Raw genomic sequence first — 22,761 nt, 5'->3', positions numbered from 1 at the left:
ACATTTTCCAGCTGGTTCTTTATTTGCTCTCCTTTTGTTTTCCATCTCTCTTACTGCTCTTTCTTGCCCTTTTACTAAATTATCTTATCTTCTAGGATTTTCCCCTCTGGCTCTTGTGAAAACAGAAATCCGTGGAACCATTTCTTATTTAATGTCATTTCTATCTCTTTATTCGCTTGCCCTTCTTACTTTAATACAGGTGGCTGTAATGATTCCTTTATGTTCCATTTATTGTACTCTGTGGTCTAGGATTGGAGAAGGAAATGACAGCACACTCCAGTATTCTTGCCTGGAGAGTCCCATGGACAGAGGAGCCTGGTGGGCTACAGTCCCTAGGGCCGCAAAGGGTCAGACACGACTGAAGTGACTTAGCATGTGTACTAGGATTAAGTTCACTACAGATCCTAATTTTCAATTTAATTGGTTTTAAGATCCAATTGATTGTAAAAAATAGAAAAAAAATGCTGTCAATTGAATTGTGACATGCCATCAATTATGACAGATCCCAATTTCAGAGATGTTAAAATGTGTAACATAGATTCAGTTAAGCTCAAAACATATCTTGCATAAAATCAAACCACATTACTGTGGAGGAGTACATTAGAAGACATGTACCTTCCATGAAGTACAAAGCAGCTCTGGAGATTATAACATATTTTGGAAATATGCTTTGGGTCTCATCCACATTGTTTTTTGCTCAAATATACTTCTTTCATTTTAAAGTGGTAATAGATGCTATAAATTAACATAACTTTATTCACATGGAAAAAAACACGCACTCGAAAATGATCTGCCTAGTAAGTGAGACGTATTTGGTAATTCTGTCACCTCCTTCACTGTGTTTTGTGGATGATTAGGGAGCTAGATCTGTTATTATTTACACAAATGCCAGCATCATTATTGCTGTGCAAATATATGTTTCATCAATGTTTAATTTTATCAAAGCAGTCAACCCATTCTACATCTGTTTAGTTGCCTAAATATGCATTAATCAGTAGCATTGTAGACATAAGTTTTGCAATAATTCCCTAAATGGTGACAAATAAAACAGCTGAATAATTAAAAATGTGAAAAATAAAGCAAAATTACAGTGCTATTGCTACTGTGGTAGACATAATACTGTGTTTTTAAAAAAGCTTTTCAGTTACAGTTTGGATGCGAGAAAGAGCATGCTAGAGGGATTCAGAAGTCTGACATCTCTGGGTCAGAGACACTTTCTAAGGAATAAGAGAAAGGCACCGGCCTTAGCATCTTCTAATTTGCGTGTGACTCCCAACCCCAATAGTTTACTACTAGTATGAGTTCCCTGGAGTTGCTGAACCCCAAGACTTTTTCTATATCAGTGCTTCTTGAACTTCTGTGTGCACACAAATCACCTAGAGATCTCGTTAAAATGCAGGTTCTGCCTCAGGAGGTCTGGGGTGGAGCCTGAGACTCTGCATTCTGATGAGTTCCCAGATAATATTGATGTTGCTCACCCCTGGGACACACTTTGAGTAATGAGATCTTATAACCAATGTCACAATTATTATCACCCTGTGTGTGTGTGCGTGCTGAGTTGCTTCAGTCGTGTCCAACTCTTTGCGACCCTATAGACCTATAGACCCTGTAGCCTGCCAGGCTCCTGTGTCCATAGGATTCTCCAGGGAAGAATACTGAGTGGGTTTCCACTTCCTTCTCCAAGGGCTCTTCCTAAACCAGGGATCAAACACACGTCTCTTATGTCTCCTGCATTGGCAGGCAGGTTCTTGACCACTAATGCCACCTGGGAAGCCCTATTACCATCCTGTCGGCTATCAATTCATTGAGTATTCACTGTCGTCAGCACGCTGGCACATGCTCCTCAGCCACAATATCCCACTTATTTTCACTGCAAATCCTATGAGGTCAGTGTTCATTATATAGCCAGCACTACTGTGCTGGGCTCTCTGAATAAATCATTTCATTCACACATATTATTAATCACGTGTATTTTAAACAGAATGCTCTGATATAGTCATTCTGTTGACTAATATCAATGAAAGTGAAAGTGAAAGTCACTCAGTCGTGTTCGATTCCTTGGGACCCCATGGATTATACAGTCCATGGGATTCTCCAGGCCAGAATACTGGAGTGGATAGCCTATCCCTTCTCCAGGGAATCTTCCCAACCCAGGGATCGAACCCTGGTCTCCTGCATTGCAGGCGGTTTCTTTACCAGCTGAGACACAAGGGCAGCCCAAGAATACTGGTGCGGGTAGCCTATCTCTTCTGCAGCAGATCTTCCCGACTCAGGAACCAAACCAGGGTCTCCTGCATGGCAGGCAGATTCTTTACCAACTGAGCTATCAGAGAAGCCCTGACTAACACCAATACTTCATGTTAATTCAGATTAGCATTAGTGTAGAGAATACTAGTTTAATGGAAAAATCAGTATTTTAACTTGGAGAAGGAAATGACAACCCACTCCAGTATTCTTGCCTGGTGAATTCCATGGACAAAGGAGCCTAGCAGGCTATACTCCATGGGGTTGCAAGGAGTTAGACACGACTGAGCGACTATCGTGCAGCATTTTAAAGCTAGAAGTAACCCTACAGAGTCTCAGCTACAATGGATTGTACACGTGGCAGACAATAGGATGCTTTGAGAAGGGTTCCTTAAAAAAATCAGGTTACAGCGACTCCTACCAGTCTCTTTTGGTTGGAGGTGGGTGGGCATGGGGCCCAAATCTCCAGGTCAGGTTTGAAACCGCTGAGTTAGTCCAATTCCCTAATTAGAGATGTGGAAACAGTGGCCCAGAAACATGAAAACACTTGCCCAATACACGCAACAAGTTAGTGGCATAACTCTTCCACCAGAAGCTATGCCTCCTGGTTCCTAGTGACCTTCCACAGAACCAGGAGTTTCTTCAGGCACCTGCTCTAGCAGTTAACGCTGCTTCTCGGGCGGAAAGACAAAGTGGCTGATGTACCACGGAATCTAATCTGGTTTGAGGGTCGTCACAAAGTAGACGCCCCCAAACACTCAGGATGCTGAATTATCGAAGGGTCTCGTTCACCCTTTGGATCACAGATCTTTTAGGAAACTGGTTGAATTCTAGGCATTCTCTCCCCAGTGGCGGTGGAGGGGAGAAACACAGCTATGACCTTTGGATGAAAAATGTTTATTGATCCCGTTTTCTTGTTCTGAACTAAAAGACTCAACAGTTTTGAAAGTTTTGAGGAAGGCAGCTATCCAATTTTGAGTCAGTCCCACATGGAGTTTCTACACCGTTTAGACAGGGAGAAGAATTGTTGGTGATCTCTAATGAGGGTAGTTAGGGGGGAAAAAAAGACCAAGGTGATAGAGGTCGGGGAGACAAAAGGGAAGTAAGTCAGACACAGGAGAAGGGAACAGCTGGGGCAGCAGAGCTGTGGGCGAGCTCAGGAAGGCCCCGTGTTTGGGTCATGCCCTTCGGCCTAGGAGGACGGAAGGAGCGCAGCGACGGCGGGAGGCCTGAGCCCAGGGCCTCACGTGAGGCTTTAAGCAGAAGGAAGGCTCGTCTGTGCCCCCTTTTTTGATTCCACATATAAGTGAGATTGGGACTGCCATACACACATGACAATATATATAACGGGTAGCTAATAAACACCTCTTGTCCAGCACAGGGAACTTGACTCAATGCTTTGTAATGACCTGTATGCGAAAAGGAGCTAAAACAAGAGTCGATACAGGTTTACGTATAACTGACTCACTTTTCTGTACACTGAAGCTAACAGCACCAGAAAACAACTATACTCCAATAAAAATAAATTTAAAAAAGAAGGAAGGCTTCATAACCTTGCAGACTGTGTAAGAAACTTTCTCAGCTTTGGTATACAGGTTTTCAAAGATTCTTCTCTTTCCCCCAGTCCTAACTACCTACATTACTCCGTGAGTAATCTGGAAGTGCACAGACTAAGCCCCAGAGTAATCTGTGAGTCCGGTGGGAGCTGGGAGCCTGCACTGTTTCACTGGAAAAATACTGCTCACTGTCATGGAGGACCGGAAGAGGAAAAAGGGCCTCTTAGTCCTCAGAAGATTTGCTATCAAAAAAGGCAAAACAAATTCACAATTTTTTTTAACTGTGTTAAAAAGGCCCCAAGTTCTACTATTGAGATTGTATTGCAAATGGAAATCAAATATACTAAAATTAATGGTAATTTTAGATGTGGCACGTGCCACTGCATTCCTTAATGCTCTCTTTTATTCAATGAAGACACTTTTATAAGGGCTTTCACAGGTTCATGCCTACCTTGGCCATTCAACTCATGTTTTTTCTTATGTTCTTAAATTTTCTAATAGCAAATCTTCTTGATGTTAGGATTTTTATGAATTCTCGTGGTTGGGAAGGGAGCTCTTTGATTTCTTTCATCTCTTTCCCCCGTCCATTAAAATGCTGTTTTGTTCTGATGATGGAGCTGAGACGGTAAGGTGTGGGGCCCTGCTTTCCCAGGAGCTAACCGGCGCCACCAGAAGGGCCGTGCCTGATGAGGCATTATCAACAACTTCTCCTTCCCCTCCAGGGCGTCCCAAGGGGTCATGCCACGGAGAAAGTGACCAGGACGGGGCAAGAAGGCAGCACGTGCTGGTGGACCCACCACCCAGACCCGGCGCTCCTAACGGCGGCCCGGGAGGCGGGAAATCCATCCCACTGTCTGCCTGCTCTGCGGGTAGGACGGATCGGCCCCCGAGAGGTCTGCAAATACCGTCTCAACTACGGAATCTCCTAAGCCCCAAAGCAGCTAAGTGCTTCATGGGAAAAGGAGATGCGAATCACAAGGCTCTCTCTTCAACTGACCCGTGATTTTCTAACGCCACAGTGATCAAGTCACAGGGTAGATGGAATGAGCGTGCGCCCCCGTTCAGAAGAGGGGGTTACCGCAGCGTTTGTCTCCCTCACTGCAGAGCAGCGTTAGCCCGCGCTGGTGATTGTTCGGGGTAAATAAAAGATGAATGAAGGACGCTCACAAACAGCCCCATAGCTCACATCGTTAAAAAGCCCACTCTAACAAAGCCGTACGTAATTGTCAGATCAACAGGCCTCATTTCCGGTCTGCGGCTCCTCTCCTCGACTCCGAGGAGGTGCCCAGGAGCAGCGAAGGACGCGGACGGCGGGCGGCAGAGAGGAGGAATTAGAAGTCTCCGGGAAAGGCGAGGCTGTGAAGGGGGGCGTCCATTTTCAGCACAACGCGTCTGAGTGCTCACAGCCATCTAATCTAAAGAAGAGATATTTGAGGCTGGTCTGAAACTCTTAAGTGGGCAGTACAATTTCTATTATGTTTTCTTGGCTTTTTATCTAACTTAGGAATAGAAAAGAGATTTTAATGAAAAGACGAGTAATTTTGACATTTCCCAATTTCATCCGTAGTCTTGAGGTCAAGACAGACTACTAAAACTTGGAGGAGTAGTCTTTTCCCCTGGGTAACCGGTATCACTTCTGGTGTGGGATGCACAAATCCAGTCTTGAACTTAGCCTTGAATCCAGCCACTTACGGGTGGCTAGAGCTAGGGAATTGTTCCTGAACCTGCAGTGTAGGAGGCACCACAAAAACTCTTCACTGATATATATTATGGTGAAAGGTCTGTGTATGGGGAACGGGACCCATTTAGGGGGCACCACAGCGAAACAGTCAAGAGCTGGAATTACCACAGTCTTGTCACTTATCAGCTATTCATCCCTGGGAAGCAGGTAATAGAACAGGTAATGCTGAGGTAACAAATAAAGCACTAGATTTCAATGGCTTAACACAAGTGAATTCTGTGTCTCATTCTTCCTCTCAAAACTGATGATGAAAACTAAAGCAGTTTTGAGGATGCGTAAAGTTAACAAACCTGGAAGCCCAGCTGGCCACATCCGACAGCGTCACCTCGAAGAGAGATGTAGCACAGCAACCAAAAGTAACCAAAAAATGATCCTGGTCTTTTTGTCCATGTCGTTCAGACCCTCGGCGGCGGTGCAGTGATGAGCCAGCGCGGCCTCTGGAGTGGTCTCCTTGCCTGTCCCCTTGGCGAGCACAGTGGTGCTCTCCGAGCCCCCTCACTGAGACTGCCTCCCTGCATCTCTCCTGTTCATTTTTGCTTCCGTCCCGCCATCACGTCCAGCGTTCCTGCCAGAGGGGGCCCCTTTCTTCTGTCTCCGGGAAACCTGCTGGGCAGGTGTCGCAGTGGTAACAGATCTGCCTGCCAATGCAGGAGATGCCAGATAGGAGGGTTCGATCCCTGGGTCGGGAAGATCCCCTAAGAGAAGGGAATGGCAGCCCACTCCAGCATCTTGCCTGGGTTATCCCATGGACAGTGGAGCCTGGTGGGCTACAGTCCATAGATCTCAAACAGTCAAACATGACTGTTTCTCGTGACTAAGCACGGGATGTGTACATTTCTTATCATTGCAATTTAATAATCCACAAAGAATCCTCACCTAGAATTTATGGTGAAAAAGTCCTCACACTGGTGCATTTGGTAAGTATTTGGTGTGGTGTCTGGCATAAAGCTAATCCCTGTTAATAAGTGGTAATTATATTATTGATAATTGGTTATGAAGAAAATTTTCTTTTAATTGAGGTAATAAGAAATTATTATCTAGATGATGCAGAGTTAAACATTCAACAGATGGGCCTGTCCAACTTAAAAACTAATGTATACATATAAAGACTTCCTAATAAGGAGGCTGCTAGACTTAAACACAAATATCTCCAAATTGCTCTTCTGTATTAACAGAAGAGCTGTCATCCCATGCCGCAAAAACACACTTTTCTTTGTACAGTACTGGATGGAACACTTTAAAGAAGTAATAGCTTGACATTCTATTCTTTTCTCTCTCAACCTCTTTATCTGCTTCATTTAAGTAAAATGAGGCCCTTTCAAATTGCCCACAAGTATGAACATAGCCAGGAAGACACTGAAATATGTACAAATTAAGTTGAGCACAATTTTAACCTCTTTGAATTCAAATACATGAATTACCTTTGGAATTAAAGAAACCGAAAGATATCCCTTAACACTTATGTAAAAAGGATTCTTTTGATATGTATTTCATATTATCCTAGAATGGAAAAGAAAGGAAACACACACAATTGTGTGAAGAAAACTAAACTAGAAATCTCTCAGCAATGACACACGTCTTTAAAGATTTCCGGTTTAAGGAGGTGTGCACCAAATCAATGATTTGGGCGTTCGGCAGGCTAATCAACGCTAGAAGAATTTACACAGTTTAAACTCATTATGTGGAGCTGAGATTCCTGGCCCCCCAGTGGCCAGCTCCTGATTAGGGTACAATGGCTCCTGGCTAGCCTGTAAAACCAGCTACTATGTGATTGTAAGGAAACACAATAGCTGGTTTCGTAAGATTTTCAGGATACATGCTGAGTGCTCAGTTCCAAACCAGGTCGGTGCACAAAGATGCTCAATTTGGAGTGAGGAATTTTTGCATCACGACTGTTGGTGGCACTTTTAAAGTTAACAGGAAATGCCTGATTTGCTACCTAGGAAGCCCACTGCCAGTTACACGCAGAAAAGCTGAAGACAGTGTTTGAAGCAGCAGACTGAAATGAGGCTCTTTGTAAATCTGAACAATGGAACCTCAGATGGTCTCCTTCAGCTACAGACAATAAGAAGAGGTCTATCTAGCGAGTCACGGAAGCTCAGTCAGTAAAACATCCGCCTGCAACGCAGGAGAACAGGGTTCAGCCCCTGGGTCAGGAAGATCCCCTGGAGAAGGAAATGGCAACCCACTCCAGGATTCTTGCCTGGAGAATCCCATGGATGGAGGAGCCAGGCAGGCTACAGTCCATGGGGTCGCGTGGGTCGGATACAACTGAGGGATTTGACGACCACCATGTAGGAAGGACCACGATACTGGGGTCATAAGCAGCCTCTACATGACCAAATGCACACATTTGTTTGGCATTCATATTTTTAATGAAATAAATCTTTGAAACTCAAGCAAGATGAATACCATTCATCATAGCATTCATACTTTTAGCAAACACTCAATAACAGGGCTTCCCTCATAGCTCAGTTGGTAAAGAATCCACTTGCAATGCAGGAGACTCCGGTTAGACTCCTGGGTCAGGAAGATCTTCTGGAGAAGGGACAGGCTACCCACTCCAGCGTTCTTGGGCTTCCCGTGTGGCTCCACTGGTAAAGAAACCGCTTGCAATGTGGGAGACCTGGGTTCAATCCCTGGGTTCGGAAGATCCCCTGGAGAAGGGAAAGGCTACCCACTCCAGTATTCCGGCCTGGAGAATTCCATGGACTCTATAGTCCATGGGGTCACAAAGAGTCGGACACGACTGAGCGACTTTCGCTTTCACTTTCAATAACTTCTAGGCGAGGAAAAAAGTCTCACAGATAGGAGATATGAGGCCAAGCTTCTAAAGTTAGGGTTTTCCTCCTACACTGTTGGTGGGAATGTAAGCTGGTGCAGCCATTATGGAGAATAGTATAACAGTAGAGTCACCATCTAATCCAGTAATCCCACTCGTAGGCATACATCCAGAGAAAACCATGATTCTAACAGATGCATGCACTCCCGTGCTCACTGCAGCTCTATTCACAGTGGCCAAGACACAGAGGCAACACAAATGTCCATCAACAGACGAATGGATAAAGACGTGGTGCACGTGTACAATGGAATATCACTCAGTCATTAAAATGAACGGAATAATGCCATTTGCACAACACAGATGCGCCTAGAGACTGTAATACTGAGTGAAGTAAGTCAGACCAAGACGAGTATCATATGACATAGTTTATATGTGGAATCTAACAAATGGTACAAATGCACTCATTTACAAACTTATGGAAACCAGAGCATTGAGGTAGGAGAGATAAACCGGAAGGTTGGGATTGACATACACATACTACTACAGACAAGATGGATAACTAACAGAACCTGCTGAATAACACAGGGACACCTACTCAATACTCTGTAACGACCTACGTGGGGAGAGAGTCTGAAAAGAGTGGGCATATGTCTGTGTATGACTGATTCACTTCGCTGTGCGGCAGAAACTAACACAAATTGTAAATCAAGTTACTCTAATAAAATTAACTTAAAAATAAAGCTAGGGTTTTGTTTCACAAAGGTGATGCTCCTTTACAAAGGAGCAAAATAAGGAAGGTATATTGACTAATTAGATATAGACTAAAAGCAAGTCTTTGTGAGAGTTCACAATGGAATTCCAAGTCACTGAAATTTAGAAAGAAATGTATCTTGTTTCACAGTTTTGATCCCCCCGGGGTGCTCCAGAAGCTCCCAGGTCAAAAACTGTCATTGATAAAATATACCTGATCATATTTTAAAAACACGCCGTTTCCTTCTCTTGGTCTCTGCTAATAACGTTCTCACCCAAAGCATGCTTCCTTTAGTGAAAGTCACTCAGTCATGTCTGACTCTTTGTGACCCCATGGACTATACAGTGCGTGGAATTCTCCAGGCCAGAACACTGGAGTGGGTAACCATTTCCTGCTCCAGGCATCTTCCCAACCCAAGGATCAAACCCAGGTCTCCCGCATTGCAGGCAGATTCTTTACCAGCTGAGCCACAAGGGGAGCCCAAGAACACTGGAGGGGGTGGCCTGTCCCTGCTGCAGGCGATCTTCCTGCCCCAGGAATGGAACCAGGGTCTCCTGCACTGCAGGCAGATTCTTTACCAGCTGAGCTACCAGGGAAGTCCTATATGTTCTTAGCATTATCCCATGGCAAGCTAGTCACAAAGTGGCCAGTTCCCTTTTGGGGGAAACCACAGAGATATCCGCTGAGGAAACCTCTTCATAAAAACGTGACCAGTGAGTGAGGCGGATCCATTCAGAATGGGCAGAACTTCTTACAGTGAGTCTTTCTGAATTTACAGAACTAGCTAACTACGTTACTTTTAGATCCACACAAAGATAGCATTCTTTTAGTTATGGAGAGGAAATGCATAGACTGCTGTTCAGAACACATTTTTTCCAGGTTTTAAGACAATTATTTCGATAGGTTTATGCACAAGTGAGCCAATGGGAAGGATGATGCTTTCATGACTATTTACACAAATCTGTGCAAACCAGTCCTGGCCCTTCCTCTTTCCCATCTGCTGTGTCAAACTGTGCTTGTCAGGTTGTTTCTCTGGGAGTTGAAAGAAATTAGAAATGCTGGGTACTTTGAGGGATCAATTCCGGCCTTAGCTGGACTGTGAGGGCACACCACATTTAGGGAAGAAAGATGCTTCTCAGATAATTCATTTGGAGTCTCACAGAGGAAGCCATATTTTCCCTGTAATTCCCACTCAGCCGTCAGGAGGTATCACTTCTCCTCAGCACTGGCTCTAAATAATTGCTGCTGAGATTTCTCTTAGGCCTCCCTTTCTGTTAATTCACTCACCATTCCTGAACGAATATTTGCTTTTACTTGGGGAGGTCCCGTTAAAGTGACTCTGTGGTAAATTATTTGGAAAAACTGAGAAAATACTTCAAGGTATGTCACCTACAAACTGGCGCTTGCCATCTGCCGCCACAGGGCTTCGCTGGATGGCTCAGTGGGCAGAGAATCTCCCTGCAGTGCCGGAGACACAGGAGACGAGAGTTCAATCCCTGGGTCAGGAAGACGCCCTGGAGAGGGAAATGACAGCCCACTCCAGTGTTCTTGCCTGGAGAAGCCCAAGGACAGAAGAGCCTGCGGGCTACGGTTCACAGTCACAAAGAGTCAGACACGCCTGAGGGGCTCAGCGCACACACTCACATCTGTGGCTACGAGGATTAAGCCATGTGCTGCTACAGCTGCTGACCGTCAGCCGCCCCGGAAAGGGGTTCAGGGTGGAGACCGGGAATGAGGTACTCTGTGCTCTGGAAAAACTGGCAGAACAGACTTCAGACGGTTGGAAGATTTCAGGAGATTCTATGAGCTCAATTCTTGCATCTCCTTTTGCATCTAGAAGAGCACTGAAATCCTTCATGGTGACGACTATTCCTCATGACTAGTAAAAGCTTCACAACACTAGCAGAAACCTTCTGGAAAAATATGTGCTTGATTACATGTACTCCCCCTTCACCAAGATCACATGCACACTGACTTTCTACCCCGCCTCTTTGGAGCAGTTTCTCATGGCTATCCAAGACGCTGTCTCCCAGGCTATAGTCCTTATTTTGCCCCAAATAAAAGTTAACTCACAGGTCTCACACTGTGCATTGTTTTTCAGTCAACAGTTAGGAAAACCCTCCAATTTATCAGTGGGTTTGGGAGATTCATATTCTTATAGGCCAGGCTTCCTTACAATGATGGCGTACTCACATACCAGAATGCTGCCTTCCCTTTCCACTCCTCATATTTTCCTCAAAATACTAAGCAATGGCATGTGTGCCAATTCGGTCTTTTCTAAGAATAAATTCTAATTTAAAGGCACAATAAAAGCACTGTAGTAAAATAAAGCAAGCAGAGAACCAAAGCAAACAATTTAGTTTGGCTGCAAACCTTTCTCAGTGTTTGAAAGCTTTTTAAACTGGAATTTAAAAATAACAGAAAAATAGGGGTAGAAGGTCCTGAGGCTCAGATGGGTGGGTTGCTCACCAGCTGTGTCCTCTCAGGCACACAGCTTGATGAGGGTTCCTAGACTGCAGGCACTTAGCCCCACTCATCTGACCAGCTGTGCCGGGGACAGGGGAGCAGAGATCTCGGCTGTTTCTGGATCTGGACCCTGAGTGGTGCAGAGAAAGCCTCTGCATTCTCTTGGTCTCAGCGGATGGGTGGGTGAGGTGCCAAGCCTCCAGGGGAGGACCATGAGCTTCAGAGGACGGTGAGGCCTCACGGATGGCGGGGCCACCAAAGAGAGGAAGCCCGGATCCCTGAGTCAGCCTGTGCGAAGCCACCATTTCTGCCCACCGCCTGTACCTTGTGATATGAACGAAACACGCCTCATACGTTTTCTTTTATGGACTGTGTCAGACCATGGAGACGTGGGGCTTTTTGTTACAGCCTTTAGCCTGACTGAACTGATGCAGTTTCTTGAGATTATCCAGGTGAAGGGCCAGAGGTGCGTTGGAGGAGAGCAACTTACCCCTCAGCGCGTGACTCGTAGGAGCGCCGACTCTAACCCACCACCCGCTGCTCTTTTTGACAGAAGCCTGTTTGGTACTTTGGGTATTTTCCCATAGATGAGGCTAATGTTTTGTACCATAAAGAAAAAAATGGGTGACTAATAACCTCAAAGGAAAAATGTAAACTGCATAACCTAGAATATAAATATGCTTCGTTAGCACTAGTCAGATTTGGGACTATTTCTGAAAGCTGGCAGAATGCAGGGACACAGATCGGTCACCATATGCTCTGCTTAATCTTCAGGGTGGAAAGTGTAAGTGGGATTACCACATCACTAAAAGCTTAGCATCTTGCAGATGTTCATCTCGGAATTTTCCTTAATCATTTTCCTCAATGACATGAACCCAAATCCTTTAAGTCCCAATTCATTTGGTGGAAATGCCTCCCCGTGGGTCCTTCCTCCCTCCTCGAGTTGTCATTATTAGTGCCCGCTGGCTGTTCGATTCATCATTTCAAGATCTTTTCATTTTCCCCCCTTACTTGGCATCTTGTTTGCTTCATATTTCTGACTCTTTGGCTACGGTTAACTAGTCAAAGCTGCTGCTCTTCTGGTGTTGCTGATTCCTGGGTTTAAACAGGGAGCCTGTGGAAACCTCGAATCTAACGAAACTGGAGTCTGCCAGCCCTTCCTGCCGAGCGCATTCTGCGCCGCGGTGGAAGCAGGCTGTGTCTGCCATATGCCTTCCTGTCTGCTGTCTTCATCCTTTCAGGGACCTTCAGGGGGAAAGCACTGTAAAGATGTTTACCTTGGGATTCTGTAATTTGTTTTTAATCCTAATTTAATTTTCACTCACTTAGCTCGTTTACAACAGCTTTAACCAGATCACCCACTGACTCCAAGCCCTATCAGTTGACTCTAGGTTTGGGATGAGAGGAATGCATTCATGGGATTAGTGTGGAGAAGTGTCACACCCGCTCAAGGATGAGCCTTGAAACATGAACAGGCCAGCATAGCCCAAACAGTGAAGCATTTACCATAGTAAAACATTCAGGGCTATTCTAACAAGTCCTACGAGACCAAATTCTTGAACAACAACAAAACCAGGGTAAAATTACATTTTTAAGAAGTCCTAACATATTCATAGGAAAAGTATTTGCAGACTGCTGGAGAAATGTGAACAAAACTCTAAATTTGAAATATTGCTGCTTTCAGGGGATAGATGTAAACATATAACTGATTCACTTTGTTGTATAGCAGAAACTAACACAATGTTGTAAAGCAATTATACCCCAAGAAAAATTAACAAAAAATAATCATAAACAAATTGAAAAGTTTAAGATATTGCTTCTTTAACCCCCACTCTCAGTCCCTCCGCCAAACTATACGGACATGTGCAAGTATGTGTACACGAAGGAAACACTGAGAATGTGTGATCTGCTGACAAACGTGATATATTTACATACCAAAGAGATTTTTTATTTCAATTAATAAAAAGGCTGCCCACTTACAAGGATGAAACTGAGTTTAGAAAGAAACTGGAGTATTTGTACATTTGAACTGATGATGGAATAGAGATCTTACAAGTTTACCCTCAAACATGGAGCAAGGGAAGAATAAAGACCAATAATGTGTGTAGCAGACTGAAATGCATACACTCGAATGGGAAGAAATTCTCCCAGAGCTGGGCTGTGACCACAGGGTTGTTTAATAAACGGGTGGATTTATGAGCAACTCAAAGCGCAGACAGCAGGGGCAAGCCCAAGTGAAACGGCCAGACTGCAGCGGCTCAGCTGTCCTTCCTGTGTTCTTGTTAATGAGCCGTCTTTCCTGAAACGTTAAGGTACACCGAGTTTCTGATGAGACATGACAAGTAATAGCATTAGGGTTAAGAAGATTAAAGTGAAAGTTGTTCTGGAACTTGAGTATAGCTTCTGCTGTAACATACCGGAACTTCAGGAGAGCTTCAGAATGCCTGAAGTAGAACGGCTCCTTTTAGGAGAATTATGTTCTGATTGGTGGCCGAGTGCTTTAGTGGACAAATGTCCTAGTCTGAGCTTCCGAATACCAGAGTCGGACTCAATTTGACACTGCTTGATTCTTTCATTGATTTTGTAATCTCAGGCGGCGTGCTACCTGGACACCCAGCTCCTTCCCCGGCAAGGCAGAAACAAAACCCAGACTCTCAGGGATGATGCAAAGATGGCAAATTAAATTAAATGAGATATTGTAAACAAGTTGCCCTGCTCATAAATACATATTTAATAAACACTAGTATCCTTTTCTCGTCAGTAGCGTGTGTGTGTGCTATGTCTCCTCAGTCAAGTCCAACTCGTTGCGACCCCATGGGCTGTAGCCCACCAGGCTCCTCTGTCCAGGGGACTCTCCAGCAAGAACACTGGAGCGGGTTGCCATGGCCTCCTCCAGGGGATCTTCCCGACCCAGGGATCAGACTCCTGTGTCTTACCCGCTGCATTGGCAGGCAGGTTCTTTACCACTAGCACCACCTGGGAAGCCCTCCAGTGCTGCTAAATATTCACTTGATTAGAGAAATTAAAACCGGATCAGATACATTTTGATTGTTGGATGGAATCTTTTGAAGCCTATTTGAAACACATGCTTTCATGTGGTTGATGGGAGATTTACCCCAAAGTGAACTTACTTGTGCAAAGAGCATATTCTAACACACTTTGGTCTATAAGATAGGAATTCTAGTTCTATGAGTAAATTTTCTGTCCCCTTCCTCTTTAAGCCACTTGTAATCTAAAGAAAAACTGAGTTTCATCAGCCAGTACACTAAGTCCCTTCCAGTTCTAGCATTCTATTATTTTGTGGATATGGAAACGTGTCTATATACAAAGGAATGAATCAAATTCCAATAAGTATTCATCAAGCACGCACTTTGTGCCAGCAATTTCATGAGGAAAAGGATCACAAAGATGAATAAAATGAAGTTATTGCTCTCAAGGAAGTTGTATGTATACAACTGCACTCCCCACTTGCAACTCGGTTGAATTCTTACGATCCATTTTTCAAAAACCCTCATTAAAGTATAACCTACAGGAAAGCATGCACAAATCAAAAGAATTACTGCTTGGTGAATTATCAGAAAGTTCTGTGATTCAGTTTTTGCTTATATTTTTGGCATGCGAAGCTCATTTCCCATGGAAACCTCTTCCCTGTGAATGCTCCATTAGTCTACAGTACAGTTGGTGTTCAGGGCTCACAGAACTGAGGGACAGGGTAGGAATTTCGAACTTTGCTTTGCTGGATAAACTGACACTAAGTTTCAATTGGATTTTGGAGTCAGGTGGTTTGGGTCTGAAAATGTAGTTCTTGATTTCCCTTGCAGACTTGCTGAGGGATGCTGGACCAGATTTTCACCTAAGTGAAGTGAAAGTTGCTCAGTCATGTCTGACTCTTTGTGAGCCCATGGACTATACAGTCTATGGAATTCTCCAGGCCAGAATACTAGAGTGGGTAGCCTTTCCCTTCTCTAGAGGATCTTCCCAACCCAGGTATCGAACCCAGGTCTCCCGCATTGCGGGCAGATTCTTTACCAGCTTAGCTACAAGAGAAGCCCAAGAATACTGGAGTGGGTAGCCTATCCCTTCTCCAGGGGATCTTCTTGACCCAGGAATGGAACTGGGGTCTCCTGCATTGCAGGTGGATTTTTTACCATCTGGACTATGATCTTATCCTTAACTAGTCTTCGTGTCTAGTATACAAACTTAACAACCTACATCCATGATTGCTGTGGGGATAAAAATGTTAATGTTTGTAAAGTGCTTCGCATATGATTTGGTTCATCGGAGCCATGACACCATCAGCAGGATCAGCATAATCTTCAGTTCACAGAGTCAGGAGAGCAGGGCTCTGTTATCCCCAGTCTACAGATTGGGGATATGCAGACTGAAGGATGCCAGCTCTGGACTCCTAAGGCTTAAACAGGCACTGAGAATGCAGTGTGGAATGGAGACCCGAGTCCCTCCTCGTAGGGCAGGACTGAGAACTCCTGGTGGATGCAGCCTCGGTAGCTTTCCTTTCTCAAGGAGAGCTTGCAGGTTGGGTTCCGCTGGTGTTGGTGTGCGTGAGTGTACACGTGCAGATCTGAGTCCTTTTATTTCAGGCTGAACATCTGCTGTTCACTGCGGGGTGGAAGTAACCAGGGAGGCAGGGAGTGAAAGACCTGGTTTTTCTTGGTCTTGTTTATGGGATGGCAGGTGGCCTTTTCATCCTCTGACTTCCCCAACTCAGCTAACCCCCATCTCCCCACAAGGAGCTTAAAAATCTAAGTGCTCACTGTTCAACTTGCAAACAGGCTGAAATCCCCAGATGTCATTGAAATGTGGCTGAGTTCTTTCCAGGGTATGCCTCATGCTATTTGATTGACAAAAGGCTATACAGGAGAGAATCCAGAGATGAAGCAGGAGCCCATTCAGACAGGTTTAAAGCTTTTTGTGTGTTGTTTATTTTATGTGCTTTTCTCTTTAATATATATTTAAATGGAATTCGGTTTCTAAGAAAATGTTGCTGAGATATGATTGTACAACCCAGAGTGACATAATGACCCACAGTTGGCTTCATTTGTCTAACTGCCTCTGACCACCCCCCTCCCCTTTTCTGGATCTTATCTCCTATTTCAACTCTTCAGCCCACAGGGTTGTCATGGAAACCGCTGTGGTTGCCACAGAGATCTCTCTGTATCCTTGACCACCCCCTCCCCTTACCACACACACACACACACACACACACACACATCACGCACACACACACGCTGATAAAACCTGCGTGGGCACTTGAGGTAAGCTGAGTCGCTCCATCTTTCCACAGGAATCTAGAATCAACTAAGAGTCTAGCTTAATCTATTGCCCCCTCGCATGGACAAGCTGCCATTGTCACCACTTACTGCCATGTGGAGGAGGAAAGAAAGATGGCAAATCCCCTGAAGGAAAGAAGAATGGAGAGAAAACGAAAAGGAGGAAATGGAGAGGAAATAGGATGAGAAATGGAGTTTGAGAGCCTGGTTATAAGAATCCTGACATCCAGGTGTGCATACCTTATAGTGAAAGTGAAGTCGCTCAGCCGTGGCCGACTCTTTGTGACCACATGGACAGAGGGGCCTGCCAGGCAAGATTTTCCAGGCAAGAATACTGGAGAAGGTTGCCATTTCCTGCTCCAGAAATTCCCCCTTTTACCTTTCCCCTTTTACAGAGGAGACAGAGCCGCAGGAAAGTCTTGTGTATTTTATTTGGTTCTGTCAGAAAACTATCATCCTTACAATAAATCTGACTTTAGTGCTTTACTTGACTTGGGATTTTTTTGTTTTTTTTTTTTTAGTCAAAAACAATGGAAATTTATTTCTCACAGTTCTGGAGGCTGGGCTGGAGGACTCCGTATCTGGCAGCGCCCACTGCCTGTTTCACACATGGCTGTCCCGCACCAGGCCCTCACGTGCCAGACCACTGAGACAGTTCTCAGGGTCTGCGTCATAAGGGCACGAATCCCACTCACGAGGGCTCCATCCTCACGACTTAATCACCCCAAGACCTCCTAACACCATCACACTGAGGGTTAGGCTGCAACATGTGCATTTTGGGGGGACACCACATTCAATCCATAGCACTTGGCTTCTGTTGTCTTGCTGGTTTGTTGGCTTTGTATAGTTTAGGTTATTTTCACACTGGTTTCACTTTTCAGAAACTCAGATCACTTTACTATTTTTTTTTGTCACTGATTTACAAATTTTATTGAAACGAAAAATCAAATTGCTGCTCATTTAGTGCCTTGTTAAACAAGGTAACTAAACCAATAGGAATTTAATTTGCTTTTAAAACTGCATTTCTGAGTATTGCATTTGCTGTAGGTTTTAAAGAAATAATTAATATACACCAAAATGCACATATCTTAAGTGAACAGCTTGATGAATTACTTCCCTAGGATCCAGCAGTTTCACTCCTAGATAGTAACCCAAGAAAAAGGAAAGGATATGTCCACAAAAGGTCATAGGTAAGAATGTTTAAAGCAGTCTTATTCATAACAATCCCAAACTGGGGCCAATCCCAAATCCATCAACAGGAGAATAGATTTTCAAATCATATACTGATATAATGCACTATTTAGCAATGAAAAAGAACTGGTATACTCAACACATGGAGGTATCTCAAAAACACTAGGTTAAGCAATAGAAGCCACATTCTAAAGGGTACATACTAAATGGTTTCATTTTCATGACACCAAAATACTGGCAAAACTAATCTATGTTGATGGAAATCAGACAGTACGGGTGGGGAGGCTGATGGAAATTTCGAGGGGAATGAACATTTTGTTTCTTGGTTCTAGGGCTAAGTTACATGGGTATTTATGATTGAGTTGGATTTCTACTGAAGCCTACAGTAGATGTCCTCATTCTAAATTGCCCCCTAATTTACCAAGTTTCTCAGGCTTGCCCTTTAGCCAATGCTCCACACTAACTCTGTCCTACAATTAAAAAAAAAAATTAAAAATAACCAGTCTGTAGTTTAAGAAGGTGTGATGCTAACATTCTTAAATAGACAGAGTACCTGAAAAACTATGGATGGAGGTTCGTGACATTGTACAAGAGGCAGTGATCATGACCATCCCCAAGAAAAAGAAATGCAAAAAGGCAAAATGGTTCTCTGAGGAGGCCTTACAATCAGCTGAGAAAAAAAGAGAAGCTAAAGGCAAAGGAGAAAAGGAAAGATATACCCATTTGAATGCAGAGTTCTAAAGAATAGCAAGGAGAGAGAAGAAAGCCTTCCTCAGTGATCAATGCAAAGAAATAGAGGAAAACAATAGAATAGGAAAGACTAGAAATCTCTGCAAGAAAATTAGAGATACCAAGGGAACTTTTCATGCAAAGATGGGCACAATAAAGGACAGAAATGGTATGGACCTAAGAGAAGCAGAAGATATTAAGACGAGGTGGCAAGAATACACAGAAGAACTGTACAAAAAAGATCTTCATGACTGAGACAACCATGATAGTGTGATCACTCACCTAGAGCCAGGCATCCTGGAATGAGAAGTCAAGTAGGCCTTAGGAAGCCTCACTACAAACAGTTATGGAGGTGATGGAATTCCAGTTGAGCTCTTTCAAATCCTGAAAGATGATGCTGTGAAAGTGCTGCACTCAATGCAAATTTGGAGAACTCAGCAGTGGCCACAGGACTGGAAAAGGTCAGTTTTCATTCCAATCCCAAAGAAAGGCAATGGCAAAAAATGTTCAAACTGCCTCACAGTTGCACTCATCTCACACGCTAGCAAAGTAATGCTCAAAATTCTCCAAGCCAGGTTTCAACAGTACTTGAACTGTGAACTTTCAGATGTTCAAGCTGGTTTTAGAAAAGGCAGAGGAACCAGAGATCAAATTGCAAACATCTGCTGGATCATCAAAAAAGCAAGAGAGTTCCAGAAAAACATCTATTTCTGTTTTCTTGACTACACCAAAGCCTTTGACTGTGTATCTCAATAAACTGTGGAAAATTCTGAAAGAGATGGGAATACCAGACCACCTGACCTGCCTCCTGAGAAATCTGTATGCAGGTCAGGAAGCAACAGTTAGAACTGGACATGGAACAACAGACTGGTTCCAAATAGGGAAAGGAGTACATCAAGGCTATATATTGTCACCCTGCTTATTTAACTTATATGCAGAGTACATCACAAGAAATGCTGGGCTGGATGAAGCACAAGCTGGAATCAAGATTGCTGGGAGAAATATCAATAACCTCAGATATGCAGATGACACCACCCTTATGGCAGAACATGAAGAAGAACTAAAGAACCTCTTGATGAAAGTGAAAGAGGAGAGTGAAAAAGTTGGCTTAAAGCTCAACATCCAGAAAACAAGATCATGGCATCTGGTCCCATCACTTCATGGCAAATAGATGGGGAAACAGTGTAAACAGTGGCTGACTTTATTTTTCTGGACTCCAAAATCACTGCAGATGGTAAGTGCAGCCATGAACTTAAGACGCTTACCCCTTGGAAGGAAAGTTATGACCAACATAGACAGCCTATTAAAAAGCAGAGACATTACTTTGCTGACAAAAGTCCATCTAGTCAAAGTTATGGCTTTTCCAGTAGTCACGTATGGATGTGAGAGTTGGACTATAAAGAAAGCTGAGTGCCAAATAATTGATGCTTTTGAACTGTGGTGTTGGAGAAGACGCTTGAGAGTCCATTGGACTGTAAGAAGATCCAGCCAGTCCATCCTAAAGGAAATCAGTCCTGAATATTCATTGGAAGGACTGATGCTGAAGCTGAAACTCCAATATTTGGCCACCTGATGCAAAGAACTGATTCACTGGAAAAGACCCTGATGCTGGGAAAGATTGAAGGCAGGAGGAAAAGGGGACGACAGAGGATGAGATGGTTGGATGGCATCACCGATCTGATGGACAAGAATTTGAGTAAGCTCCAGGAGTTGGTGATGGACAGGGAAGCCTGGTGTGCTGCAGTCCATGGGGATGCAAAGAGTCGGACATGACTGAGCGACTGAACTGACTGAACTGATGCTAACATCTTTGCTTTACAGATTTTGGAGGTTATAAAGCCATCATCTCTCTGAAGTTAGAGCCCAAGCAGAAGAAACAAAGCTTCAGGGCCAGAGGGGAGTGTAAACTCGAGTCCTGGGGAGTCCAGTCCTCCTTAAGATCAACTTTTTATTCCTATTATGCATTTTCGGTATAAAACAAAATGGTGTGAATGATTGGGTCAAAACCCGTTGGGTGCTACATTTACAAGATTGACCACAGTGGCGGCATGAAGCCGTTAGCAGAGCAGCCACCACGAGAAGGGACACTAGGGTGACCGCTGCGGCCGGGGAAGCCGGGCGGGTCGCCGCGCGACAGTCAGCAGCGGGCTTCGTACTCAGTGCCCCGAGCCTGAAGGCAGAGTGGGCCCCGAGGACTCTGGCTGAAACGTCGCCCTTCCTTCAAGGCACTGTGCTTGCCACACCTTCTTTTTTTCTTTTGGACGTTATGAAAGTATGATAACACATTTATAGGGGACTTGGAGAATAAGAACAAAGTTACGTATACTTCCACTATATGTTACAGCTATTTTTTAAGTGGATAAATTAAGATTTTTAGTTGGTGTTTCAACATCAAAGTGTCAAAAATTAATAGAATGAATAAACAGAAAAGTAGAAGGATATGGTAGACCTGAAAAGTCCTATGAACCAATTCAATATAATTAAGATTTATACATTTTTCACACAATAGCAAGGTACAAATTCTATTCACGTTCCCATAGACTATAAACCAGGAGATACTGGAACATATCCAGTGACATAAAACAAGGTGCAAAAGTTTCATGGTCCAAAGGTATTGAAATGATACAGAGTCTGTTCTCTTATCACTGTGTAGTTATGTTAGAAATCAATATCAAAAGATAATTTAAAATAACCCACATGCTTTGAAGTGCAGTCTCTTTACCAAAAGAGATCTTTGACCTAGCCATTGGCAGTCTCCATCAAGTTAAAAGGCTGAGAAAACACGCAAGGAAGAAAGCATTTAAATGAGAAGTTAATATCAAAGACACTTAAAAAGCCCCAAACCCCATGTATTTAGAAATTAAATTTCCACTTTTAAATGATGATTGTATACCTAAGAAGCCATAACAAGTAAATTAGAAAATACTTCTAACAGAATAAAAATGAAAAGAGAATTTATCAGAATTTGTGGCATACAGCTAATGTTGTTTAATGCAACTAAATACGAGTTTGCCACACCTTCTGAATCTATTGGAAAACACTTGTGTGTTTTAGAAAGTAAAATATACACAGGATGCACATAAAATTTCCAGATCATTATGTGCCGAAGAATTGACAGCATGTCTGACACTGTCGCAAGCATCATAAAAATGTAGGGCAGGTACACACTTCACTGCAAGATACTTCCAGGAAGGGTTTTGCTCCCTAAGGGAGGGTTTTTTAAAATATACAACCAGCAAGATTCCTGTTCAGCCTGGGATGACAAGAAAAGCTGACATGGTAAACTGCCATGTGAGTCCTTCAATATGCAATTTTCTACAAACAATTATCTTAGAAAGGTGTGGAATTAATTATGTTCTCTTATTACGTGAGGCTGCGCTAGCAGTGCACACCTACACACAGGCTACTCTGGAAGAGCTAAGTATCTGGGCTGTCAGATATGATTTTTAAAATTATTACTATTCAGTAAATCACTTTCAAGAAAATTGCTTCCAAGCAGCCCCATCTTATTTCAGACCGAGACGGGGACTAAATTTAAACCAAGTCCCTCCTTTGGAAATAACTCTCTTTTCAGTTTAATCTTGAAATAAATTATAATATAGGAAGCCAGAGATATTGGTAAATTACAGACTTCACTTGAACGAGCCATTCAGGCCTGTCTTTTATCTAAGGGAAGAAGTAAGGAGTTGAACCTCATGGATAGAGTACAACTTAATTATAGAAGAGACTGTCTAGTGGCAAGAGATCCAAGTGGGCACAACTCAGTGCCCAGGAATTAGAGGCTTTTCCCAAGGAGATTTGCATTTGAGATAGAGCTGCCTTCTGAAAACATAAAACTCAAAATAAAGATTCACCTTTGCATATTAAAGACATGGGGTCCATACCCAAATAGAAATATAAATTCATATTCCGGTGCCATTGAGGCTAATTCTGATTAAGAGATATGAGGAACGCTTGACCATCATATATATTACAGACCTTATGCCTCTGTTTACCACTAAGGGCAACAGATG

General features: G+C 43.5%; 1 protein-coding gene across 2 annotated transcripts in view; it reads right to left on the bottom strand.

Annotated features, from left to right (window-relative positions):
- KCNH8 (potassium voltage-gated channel subfamily H member 8) overlaps nt 1–22,761 on the bottom strand; it is a 444,848-nt gene that overhangs the window by 46,563 nt on the left and 375,524 nt on the right. The window lies entirely within an intron of this gene.

The sequence above is a fragment of the Odocoileus virginianus genome, chromosome 4, assembly GCF_023699985.2.
Source record: "Odocoileus virginianus isolate 20LAN1187 ecotype Illinois chromosome 4, Ovbor_1.2, whole genome shotgun sequence".
Lineage (NCBI taxonomy): Eukaryota > Metazoa > Chordata > Mammalia > Artiodactyla > Cervidae > Odocoileus > Odocoileus virginianus.
Note: the sequence above shows the minus strand (reverse complement) of the source record. Positions and strands in the feature narration are given on the sequence as shown.